Source organism: Oxyura jamaicensis, chromosome 1 (genome assembly GCF_011077185.1).
Source record: "Oxyura jamaicensis isolate SHBP4307 breed ruddy duck chromosome 1, BPBGC_Ojam_1.0, whole genome shotgun sequence".
Lineage (NCBI taxonomy): Eukaryota > Metazoa > Chordata > Aves > Anseriformes > Anatidae > Oxyura > Oxyura jamaicensis.
Genome location: NC_048893.1, coordinates 48,222,674 through 48,235,456, shown reverse-complemented (window position 1 = coordinate 48,235,456; position 12,783 = coordinate 48,222,674). Strand labels below are relative to the sequence as shown.

At 37.4% G+C, this 12,783-nt stretch overlaps 1 long non-coding RNA gene across 2 annotated transcripts in view; it reads left to right on the top strand.

Moving 5' to 3' along the window:
- LOC118173607 overlaps nt 1–12,783 on the top strand; it is a 59,234-nt gene that overhangs the window by 28,627 nt on the left and 17,824 nt on the right. Inside the window, exon 6 of one of the 2 annotated variants that reach the window (XR_004754311.1) lies at nt 7,057–7,149. The exons of the other annotated variant lie outside the window; for it this stretch is intronic. This is a non-coding gene — a long non-coding RNA (uncharacterized LOC118173607). Of the gene's footprint in view, nt 1–7,056; nt 7,150–12,783 lie in introns of those variants that run through there. 2 annotated transcript variants of the gene reach the window in all.

Here is a 12,783-nt window from a genome sequence, read left to right as displayed (position 1 = left end):
CCTTTCCTTTCCTTTCCTTTCCTTTCCTTTCCTTTCCTTTCCTTTCCACCTTGCCTATTTCTTTTCTTTTCTCTTTATCATTCACTTAGCATTTTTGGACATGAGTGGTTTCAAGTTATAAAAGGACAGCTTGAGAAAAGCTGGATCTGAAAATAACTCTTAACCCATCCCCCAGGAGAAAAGCACTATCACCATGCGTGTCCTTTTCCCCAGTCAGAAGAAATGGATGAAGTATGTGCCCTGATCCTGGCATTCAAGACACTGTGACTCTGTCTGATAACAGCAGAAAGCAGGTTTCAGAAAGGAACACTGTGGCTGGCTTCTTAGATTTGCTCTAGTTTGACTCAGCTGCCAGTCTGATTTATTGGGAGAGACTGATTTCAGGGGAGGCAGATCTCAAAATGTGGTTGCCCTCATTGGCATCAGACAATGAGCTCTGTATGTGATAAGCACAATGTAGGGATTGCAGCTGTTAGAGGTTCACCTCTTCTTGAGAAAAAAGGTATTATATTTTGCACTTCCTGAACAACCTTTCCAGACCTCCTCCTTGTAAAGTACAATACTACATTTCAAGCTGAAGGGAAACAACTCCTCTCCTTCTCCCCCTGAAAAAAAACTGTTTAACCACAGAAAATTATTGTGAAATCCTTACTGGGGCGGAAAATTTTCATGTTCTCCTAGTGCATTTCACATGAATGAAAAAAAAAAAAAAAAACACCTTCCTGTACTTCAGAAGCTGTTAACAGGAAAAAATAAATAAATAAATAAAATGAAGACATTTTCCAGATTTTAAGTCACCTAACGGAGAAAAGTAATAATCTTCCCAAAAGAGAAAGGAACATTACCTCTGATAACTGCAAAAGCTTCTTTTCTCCAGAAGCATCATCTTCTTTCCTCTGTCAGTTCATTCACTTTCTTTTCTGCACTTTCTTGACCTTCATTTCTGTGGCCTGAACCCTACAAATTTCTAATTGCAGGCTAAAATAAAGAATTGAGAGCTATGGCTATGTGACTGATGAACAAGGAAACACTTTTTTTTTTTTTTTTTTTTTTTTTTTTTCCTTAAGGATAATGTAGAATTAGTTTTTAAGAGTTGTTTCCTGTTCAGAATCTTGAGGCAATGCAGACAGTGAACATCAGTGGTTCCAAGTCATGGGGTATTGTGTTCTGGAAAATGGATTCCAGAGGAATGATGTTTTTCTCATTCACTGTATCTAATTCACCACCACTGTATGTTCAGACCAACAAAGAATGAAATGTCATCACAGCACCCATCTTTGTGACTAGGGTTTCATCCCCACAATTTTTATTTATTTATTTATTTATTTATTCATTTATTTATTTATTTATTTATTTATTTTCCATCCAAGAAAATCTTCTGTGCAAAGATCTTGTTTGCAAACATAGGCTAAATATTCACAGAATCACAGAATCACAGAATAGTCTAGGTTGGAAGAGACCTCCAAGATCACAGAGTCCAACCTCTGACCTAACGCTAACAAATCTTCCACTAAACCATATCCCTAAGCTCTACATCTAAACGTCTTTTAAAGACCTCCAGGGATGGGGACTCAACCACTTCCCTGGGCAGCCCGTTCCAGTGACTAACAATCTGTTCAGTAAAGAAGTTCTTCCTAATATCCAACCTAAACCTCCCCTGGCGCAAGTTTAGCCCATTCCCCCTCGTCCTGTCACCAGGCACGGGGGAGAACAGACCAACCCCCACCTCGCTACAGCCTCCTTTCAGGTACCTGTAGAGTGCAATAAGGTCACCCCTGAGCCTCCTCTTCTCCAGGCTAAACAGTCCCAGCTCCCTCAGCCGCTCCTCGTAAGACTTGTTCTCCAGACCCTTCACCATCTTTGTTGCCTTTCTCTGGACTCGCTCAAGCACCTCGATGTCCTTCTTGTAGCGAGGGGCCCAAAACTGAACGCAGTACTCGAGGTGCGGCCTCACCAGAGCCGAGTACAGGGGGACAATCACTTCCCTGGACCTGCTGTCCACGCTGTTTCTTATGCAAGTTGTCACAACTCCTGTTTGTGACAAACAACCTTTATACACATCCTTTCCCCACTTCAGATCATAACTTGCAGGGCCTTGATAACTTCTCTTGATTCTGTTTGGAAGATAAACAGGAGTGAAACCTGAATACAAGTAATCTGACTTAAAAGACCTCCAGACTTATCACTTTCTCCAATGTAAGAGTCTGGTCATTTATTACTGTGTTTCTATTTATTTTATTAGAAAAAAATGTGTGCAGTTTAGAAAGACTTTTACAGCAAATTCTGGACAGCTGAAGCATTTTAACACTTTTAATGAGAGATTTGCCTTAAGCATATAAAATTAACTGTATTACACTTAATTAGGCCATTGAAGCATTCTAATTTTTTTTTTTTTTAATACTTTAGATATGGATTTGAAATACAGTAAATGTGAAATTGTCCCTCTCTTAGGTTATATCTGTAAACTTTTAGACATAGTTTAGCTGCACAAAATATAAATCTGATCACTTAATTTTCTTGTTCTCTGCTCTCTGTGGGACTTTTGGTATTTTTCCCTCCTAAGGAAGGCTCCTGCTTTTGTAGCAGACTGACATAAATTTGTGAAATGGATACACACATGGTAGAAAACAAAGGGAGAATTTCAGCAGTTATATTTGTGGCCTAAGTTTGCTTTTAGGCAGGAGGGTTTTTTGCAAATGAAACCTTCTTACAGCACTATGATTTGTCTGCATGAGGTAGTGGATGTCCATATAAAGGCTATATAAAACAAGCAAACAAACAATAAAATATATGAAAACCTGACAAAATCCATTGTGATTCCAAGTTTCATGCAAGTGAGATCCTCAGCTGGCATAACTGCGCACACCCTCTATTATGGCAAAATACCTTTAACACTCTTCAATTTCTTTTTCTGGTTAATTAATAAAAACAATTGTAATTCAACCTTCTACTTTCCAGAGCCTCATTTTATTATATTAAATAACAGTTGGAAGTTCAACTGTACCAGCAATGCATCACAAACAAATACTGTGATACCATTGTGTTGAAGGCAATTTTTCCCTTGTTCCTTTGCTGGAAGTTCTGCATCCATGGGATATTAACTTTCAGAATTAGAGACAGCCTGAGAAAACCTCAGCAAGTCTTCTTTTTTTTTTTTTTTTTTTTTTTTTTTTTTGCTAGTATTACTCTGGGGGATGATACCGTTGGTATTTTGCTGCCACATTGTCACATTAACAAGAGAAAAAGAATCAGTTTCCACAACTAACTGACGGGCTACTGAAGGACTTTGTTCTATATCTGTGCCGACACCCTGTGGGTAACCAAAGTGACTTGCTTTATATTTGAAAGCTTAGAGAAGTAACTTATATTCATGTTCTGTCCATTTATACAATGAAAAAAAAATCATTATCAGAAACGGGAAATGCTAGATGGAAGCTTAATTTGCCCTCTGTGCAAATTATGTGCTGATTTTCAGGGCAGGCTTGGAAAACTTGTTTCATTCTTCTAAAAGCAGGCAATGGAGGGAAAAGCGCCATTGATTATATTCCTCATCTATTGCAGAAAATCTGGATTCAGTTTCATGCTCTGCCATGACCCCAAAACCTCAAGTGATCCTAGAATGATTTTTTTTTTTTTTCTGAGAATTAAAGAGCATCAACACCATTCGCTTTTACCAATGCATCTGTCTTTTCTAGATCTCATCTGTTCTAATGTAAATACACAGTAGAGCTGTTTCTGATGTGTTATAGAAGCTTTTTAATGTAAGCTCTGTAGATAGGCAAAAGAAAATTACTTCGTGGACTGAATCTTTCTAGCAATGAGACAAGAACATGGGGTCCTATATGCTTTTATCATTTTGCCAGGTTTGCGTAAAGGACAGGCAGAATTGCAGGCTCTGAGCTAAAAGTGGAACAGGAATTGTTCTCCATCTATTACCTCAAAAGGGGCAGAGGAGAATGGAGAGCAGCAGGATGAGGCCTCAGCCCCAGATTTTATTGGCAGCCTGTAGAAAGGGAAATGTACTGCACCATTTCAACCCAGGGCTTGTGCTCCCCCTGTACTAACAGAAATTGGAAGTTCTTCCTTGGCTGGCAAGGTGCCTGCTGCCCCATTGAAGGTCTGTGCCTGCAAGATACAATATAGTCTTCAGGTTACCTTTGAAAAGGAACATCTTATCTAGATAGCGTGAGTTTTTTTGCATGTATATGAATTGCATTTATATGCCTTATATATAATGTACACATACCAGTATATATTTGTACCACTGTGGGCTGGAACTGCAAAAGAGTAAGATTTTCTTTCCAATGTATCTGGACTTGTCGTTTTTCAACGTCTGAAATCTCATTCTGACCATCATTTACAGGTAACCATGTTTTTTCTTGCTGATTGGAGCAAATTTCTTAAACATGTTGGACCCTCAGGAGTATGGAGGTGCCAAGTTCTTGTCCTGACTATGAAGAGTGCTGCAGGACCTGGAGCACTGCATGCACCAGGGCAAGACAACCTAGCTGTGGCATGCAAGGTGCTGTAGGCATTTTATTCATTGAGGGGACTAATACATTAGTTATTGGTCATTGAAGTGATTGTGAAGATTGTCTTTTTTTTTTTTTTTTTTTTTTTTTTTCCTCCAATTTACCACCTTGACAGCTGTACAATCCTGTGATAACCTTGCCACACTGGGTGGTTGATAGCCAAGTTCATGTTGGAGCAACACGCCTGGAGACAGTAACAAGTAAAACATAACCAGAGATCCATGTTATTCTCTCCACCTGTTTGCATGTATACTTATACACATGTTATATCCCCAGCCTTTTTCAGGCTCATGCATCCACCAGCTCTGCAATGCAGTGCTTTTTTATTATTATATTTATTTATTTATTTATGCTTTTGCTAAATATAACATAATGATCAGAATGAAAGCAACACAGCAAATCAAATCTCACTCAAAAGTTAAATATTGTTCTCTTTTATCATGTTCAGATGTTTTAGTGAAACAATGCCTTTCTGACATTTTTGGAAATCATCATCTAGAGGCATCACTAAAATGACATATCATTTACTGTTGTGTCAGACCTGCAAGCTGTTGCATAAGTTAAATTCCTTTTTGGCCCTCAATGCTTAGATATGTGTTAGGGAGCTTTAACATGTCTGCATGAGAGCGGAAGACACTGTGATGCAGTTTCAGTTTGTTTGCCCACTGACACATTTTCAGAGACTAAACAACAAATGAAAAGACCATGCAGTTCTGTGTCTGTTTCTCCTGCTGTATATGTATCACATGTATCAGCCTTTCTTTTCAGGTTCAATAAAATGCCATCTAGCATGACATTCCTCGGCAATCAACACACATCTGCTTGGATTTGGCTTTAATCCTTCTTTGCTTCATTTGTATTTAGCAATATTTCAGAATTTTGTGTCAGCTAGTCTCATACTCTAGCATGATTGCAGTATTGACACGATAATCTAAAACTTTTAGGTGAAACAAAATAAAATATTTTAGATGTATTTAGATCTGATAAATAATTTGACTAACAGTGCCTCACAGCATAGCCATGTCATTTTATACACTAGGTTTTCTAGTGTCCATTTAAAATAAAACAAACAAACAAACAAACAAACAAACAAAACAACAAATTTTAATGTAAGAAAATATCAAGAATACTCAAAAACAAATTGCGGCAGCATATAGTTTCAAATCTGTACTTGTAACATGAAAACTGTAGCATAGAGTGGTTAATATCTTTGGAAGATTAAGCAGAATAAGCATTCTGTAACATTGTGAACATATTTCTATTACCTGAATATTAGAATGGTGTTTGGCTTTTTAGTCTGAAAACTTTTGTTTTCTCTGGTGTTGGAAATTCCAGTAAATTCTAATAATGAAGAAGCTTGAATAAATATTATAACCCACTTTTTTATCATGATAGCAAATTTAAAAACTTTATGTATCTACTGCCATGGTAGTGATTTTATTTATTATTTATTTATTTATTTATTTATTAAGGTTATGATCTTTTAACACAGCAAATGAATTACAGGAATAACATATCTTCTGAGCTGACCTTTATAACTTCAGTCTAAATCCTAAGGATAAAGTAGTTCAAATGCCACAAGCACAACACCCTTCACAATTTATAATCGTTCTGTGATGTTTTGCTAATCAATATAATCTGAGAGGCTAGTCTTGCAAGTTTAGGTGTCTCAGAAGAGTTCATGGTCATTTAAAACAGCAATTATAACATTTTATAATCACTGCTGACTTAATGTGGATTCAGTCATGTTCCGAGGATGATCTCTCAGCCACTGATTATCTATCCCACCTATTTTGAACTATCCCACCTCTAGAGAGAGCAACCTGAAAGTGTGGAAAATCTGTCAAAGGAAATATATACAGCAGTATCTGGTGTGTTCCTAAGGTTATGTGAAGACCATAAAGGATTAACAGTTTTATCAGAGCTGTAACCTACTTGTTTAAAAAGATATGGACTTTCTGAATTCCTATTATCAGTTGGAACAGAAGGATTTCCTGCAATTTAAGGTATTGCAAGCCTTGAGAACCAACTTTTTTTTTTTTTTTTTTTTTTTTTTTTTTTTCCAGGATTTGTGGAGTTTGAATAAGTTAATAAACTTGTCCCTCTCTAGTGCATGTAGACTTTTTTTATTTTTATTTTTATTTTTATTTTTTTTTCTGAACTTTCCTTATGTACAGCCTGTGTTTTATATTATGACATGGTGATCCCTCCAAATGCTGTGCTGGCAAAGCAGATGTGTTCTGCTTTGCTCAGATATATCTCTAGAGTGTATATCTGGTTATTCACTACTTCCCTTTCTCTTTTAAGCTTGTGCGTTAAAATTTATTGGGAACTTCAATACATACTTCCCCATACACTCAATGTGAAATGCTAGCTATGAATATTTCTTCAGTGAAGGTCTAAAAGCATGAACTGTGGTCTTTTCTCCATAGCCTGCAGATGAACTCAGATGTCACAGAAAGAGCAGTTACCCAGTCACAGTTATCCCAGATTTGTCTACTTCTTGTTTCTCATTCTCTTCTAGGGTTCAGCTGAATCTGATATGATTAAAACATTAACATTCCAGACCCCACAAAAGATCCCCATGGAAGACTTAACGTTTAACAACAAAGTCCTTTAAAGAAAGATATTTTTTAGATAGGTTTCTAGGGATAAAACAAATTTTCTATATACATAACCAAGTTAAAGTATCGTAATCAGATCGAGCAGGTAGAAGACTTAAACCTGTAAGAGATATAGCTGAAATGTGGCAGACAGCTTCAAAAAATCTTACATACTTTTACATTATTTCAGCCACTGTATTGATACTTTTCTGCCTGTTTGTGCTATCATAATAAATCTAATCTCTATTCTGATTCGTGATAACAAGATGAGGAGTAAGAGCTGACAGATAACAGAAAAAAAAAAAGAAAGATATTTTCAGCTTTTTATCTATTTTTGCTTTTGGTTGTTATTAGTTTTGGTTACTTTCCCATAAAGCATAAAGATTTTCCTATTTTATTTTTTGTCCTCTGAAAGTTAACTCACACAAATCTGTAACTGATCAAAAATCCTTCTTTTAAAAGGTCTTGTTAAAAATTTCTGAGGCCTCATGTTCTCATGGAGCCTGCAGAACAGGAAGAGATGGTATACCAGTGACACAGCCTTCCCCTTCTGTGGTGGGACCTTAATGTACTTGGAACATCTACCTAGTGTGACCAACCCCTTCTCTTTTTGTAAGGGAAATTCTGAAGTGATGTTGTGTCATCCTTGGAGCTGTAGAAAATGTTCACTTACAAGTAATTTTCTCTGCTGAGTCAACAACACACAGTTCACAACAATGGGAAGTAATTAGATTTTGAAATTAATGGATTTCCCTGTTACCTCAAAATTGACTCTTTTTTTTTTTTTTTTTTTGTCTCAAATTGGGTGCTGGCAGATACTTATGAGTTTTATTAATGATGGAATAACTAATGAGAAAATGTTGTAGACCTTGTAGTTTTTTAAATTAATCACATTTACCTTAGAATATTTTTCTTTTTTCCTAATTGCAGATAGAATACAATTCAGCTGAGACATTTTTCTGCTGATTTGATTCCTATCGGATATTTTTTCTTCTGCTCTTGAAATCAATTACTTGGATAACATAATAGGTCCCCATTAATCTCTATGGAGCACAGTACAATCTGTTTCACTTCAAGACAAGGAGGTCCTATTGGTGTAAATCATGGAGTCTGTCATTTTGTTGCTATTTATAAAATTAGTCACCTGCAACATCATCCTGGATGAAGTCCATTGAATGAAACAATGTTGGAACAGTCTTATGTACAGGACTTAGTGTTTCACTTTCAAGTCTGCAAGTAGCACATCTCTTAATATAAAGATGGGAAGTCCCTTTCCATTCATTTTGAACCTATTAGAAAAACAAAACAAAAAATAATAAAAGCAATTTAAAAATGAAATATATATATATATATATATATTTCCCTAGAAAAAAAATTATCCCTCTAGACTCCTTCCAGTTATTGAAAATAACAAAATTGCAATTAGAAACTTGGAAAATTAATATCAACATTTTGCGGGTCTAAAGGATTAAAAAGAAAGGAATCATGTTTTCTCTTTTGTAGTACAAAAGCCATCTAGCATATCATCCAAGTTATACAAACCAAGAAAAAATCCTCAGAAACTTCATCTAGTTTATGACTTCTTTTTACTCAGAATAATCATGACTTACATTCCTATTTTCTGTAAGTAAATGTAGTTATGACTTTCTCCCACTTCATTTTTAGTAGGCAAGATGAAAGACAGAAAGATTTTGCTGTTTTCTTTTACTTGTGATGACTACTGCATTAGTAGTTTTGTTTTTCTGAAAGAATATACACAATGCTTTCATGACAAGATGTACTGTAGCATTAATAGTAACAAAGAAAATTCAATTCTTATTCAAAGCAATATAAAATGAGAGTAATTCTTATTCAGAGATGTTAAATTTACATTCACATCAGTGAAAACAGAACTTGTTCAACATGCTTCCCATGTAATAGAAGGTCTTTTCTTCCTAGTAGCTACTTAACCTTATAAGGTAGAAGTTGCACTGTGCCACTAACAGGTGCCAGTTTTGCTGGGCGTGAGTCAGGTAAGCAGTACCATGCTAATGCATAAAGGCCTGTCAGCGGCTTCAGTTCAAAGCAAAACAGCTTAAATGTAAAATACATATGTATATTTTTATACATATATATATATGTATGTATATACATACACAATTTAGAAGTAGAATTATATAGAAAGAGTTTACTATAACCTTGTGCAATAAAGAGCTGAAAACTGAGCTGATGATGCAGACATAGCTGGACTTGTTTTAATGAACTTGATATGATTGTAAAGATTTGGATGTATCCAGCTGATTCCTGGCAAACAAACAAACAAACAACAAAAATAAATAAATAAAAACACCAACCAACCAACCAAAACAAAAACAAAAGCAAAAACACCTAAAAACATTGATTCTCATTTGGATTAATATAGCTACTCATTATGATCAGGAAATTCGTTCTTTCAAGAAAAAGGGGGTTCTGCTGGAAAATGCTACTTTATCATTGATTTTGATTAAGTGAATTCTCCTAAAAATCCTGGATCCAATAACGTAATGCCAACAGTCAACAAGTGTTCTTGGAAGTGTAAAATTTGATGACAAGCTGACACCACTTAGAGTGGAACCCTGATTTATGCACTAATCTCATTGTTGTCTAACAGTAGCTGGTACCACTAATTAGATCTGACTAATCGATGAAGTTATGGTTCATGCTGGAGTCACAAAAAAGTTAAAGGGTTAAAAATTCAGGCCATCAAAATTTGAAGTAGAACAAAGAAGCAATGAAGAAGAACAAACAAGTATAATTAAATTTTACTTTTCTTGAAATATTTCAGACTGTGCAAAATCAAATCCTTTATTTAGTTTTCAAATTTTTAACCTTTTTGTATGAAAAATGACTAACCTTTTTTAAAAATAAAAAAATAATAATAAAAAATGCTTGAAGTGATCTTTGGCAACTCCCTAAACTAAAAGAATTTCTGAGACAATTAAAAATTAAAAATTCAGACCAATTAAACAATGTTCTCTTCAATAAACATGCATCGTTTTGTATACCAAAGTTGCAAATCATTCGAAAATAGTTTTGTGTGCAAATCATGGGGACTTTTTTGTTTATTTGTTTGTTTTTATCTGTATTTGTGGATATTCTCCAAAAAGTAGTTGTAGAATTATCTGACCATGGAGAGACTTTTTTTTTTTTTTTTTTTTTTTTTTTTTTTAAGCTCATGTTTTCCAGATATTGGTTTATCTCCTGAGACATTTAAATTGTCTCTTGCTTTGTGTTTTCTCTTTTAAACCTACTACTTTGAGCAGGACATTATGGAGAACTCCTGAGGTCCTTTCCAACCTGACCAGTGACATGATTCCATCTGTATGACCAACACTTGTAAATATCTTTTTAAAGCTTCCTATTTCTGAAATATATTATCTTCTTCAGTACTGACATTATAAGGCACATATTTCACTCATTCCAATAAGCAGTCTTGACAACTCAAATCTTTTACCTAGATACAGAACTGACATATCATACAGCAACAGAAATGCATTTATCGTGCTTGAATTCTGATAGGTGAAGCTACCATGAGCCTGTCCATTTTACTGACATGTTCACTCAACTTCTGAGTTATCCAGTAGAGATTTCAATGTGGTTTGAATATTCATTCTTGAGATAAAAACAGCAGCTCCAGTGAAGAAACACCAGCTTTTGCGGTGGGAGCCATCAGCTGTTTTCTGCAACAAAATTCTGTGATTCTGTGATCTCCTTAAAGTAGTTAGTGCAACCCATCTGCACTATTCATCTAAGTACAGCTGAAAGAGAGTGAAAAGAACATCTCATCTGTTTTGTACCACTGTTAGGAAGGAGGTGTCAATTTGCTTCCATTCCCCAGAAAGAGAGCCTGCATAGTTACTGTAGCCCGGGCAACTAAATCTTATGTTGCCAAAGTTAGGCTGTGTGTGTCTCATCTTCAGTTACTATTGTGAACAAAAAATTTGAAATTTGGAGTTTAAAGCTTTGGTCGTTTTACCCTGCTGGGTAGCTAACCTCCACCACAGCTACTCCCTTACTCCCTGTCCTCAAAGAAAAAGAGGGAGAAAGTACGACGCAGTGGATTAAGGGTTGAGATAAGGACAGGAAGATCATTCAGTAATTATCATAATGGGCAAAACAGACTCAGCATAGGGAGATTAATATAATTTATTGCCTACTAGAACAGTGAGAAAATAAATGCAAACTAAAAACACCTTTCCCTCCACCCACACTCTTCTGCCTCCTTCCCACTAGCGGTGCAGGGGAATGGGGAACTGAGGCTACAGTCAGTCCCTAATGCTTCATCTCCACCTCTCCTTCATGGTCACTCTTGCGCCTGCTCCATGTGGGGTCCCTGCCGTCCTTCCCGATCTGATCCTGAGTAGGCTTCCCACAGGCAGCAGCTCTTTAAGAACTGCTCCCACATGGGTCCATGACACGGGGTCCATCCATCAGGAGCAAACTGCTCCAGCACCGGTCCCCAACTGGCAGAAGCTCCCCCCGACCCCCTGCTCCTGTGTGGGCTCCTCTCCACGGGCTGCAGCTCCAGCTTGGGGCCTGCTCCTGTGGGGGATCTCCATGGGCCGCAGCCTCCTCCAGGCCACATCCATCTCCTCCACCAAGGGCTCCTCCATGGGCTGTGGCGTGGAGATCTGTTTCATGTGGGACCCATAGGCTGCAGGGGGACAGCCTGCTCCACCAGGGGCCTCTCCACAGGCCATAGGGCAACTTCTGCTCCAGCCTCTGCAGTACCTCCTTCCCCTCTTCTGCATTGACTGTGGGGTCTGCAGGGCTGGTTCTCTCACATTTCTCACTCCTCACACTCCCAGCTGCTATTGCACAACATTTTTTTCTCCTCTTTCTTAAATCTTTTCTCACAGAGACCCAACCAATGTTGCTCACTTGTTCGGCTCTGGCTAGCAGCAGGTCCCTTTTGGGGCCATTTGGAGCTGGCTCTGATCTGACATGGGGCAACCCCTGGGCTCTGCTCACAGAGGCCACCCCTGCTGCCCCCTGGCTGCCAAACACTTGCTATGTAAACCCAATAAAAATGAACATCTGAAAATGTTTTGCTGAATATCTGGGAGAAAACAGAGAGTCTATGTCCGGTGGAAGAAGGGACAGGCAGCTTGGGGAGAGTACAAGAAATTTGCCAGCATATGCAGAGAAAACATCAGGAAGGTTAAAGTGCAATACAAGCTCAATTTGGCCACTATAGTTAAGAATATTAAAAAATGTTTTTACAAATATATTAACGGTAAGAGGAGAATCTCCATCTTTTACTGGATGCAGTGGGGAATATGACTTCTGAGGATAAGGAAAAGGCTGAGGTTCTTAATACCTTATTTACATCTATCTTTACTAGTCAGACTAGTCACTTATTCTCAGGGTACTCAGCCTCTCGTCCTGGAAGTCTGGAGTGAGGAGCAGAAGAAACCCCCCACAGTTCAGGTGGAAACAGAGACCTGCTACTCCACCTGGACTGTCACAAGTCCATGGGGCCAGATGGGATCCACCCAAGGGTGCTGAGGGAGTTGGTGGATGTGATTGCTGGGCTGCTTTCCATCATCTATCAGCAGTAATGGTAATCCAGAGAGATCACAGATGACGGGAGACTTGCTAGTGTGACACCCATTTATAAGAAGGGTTAT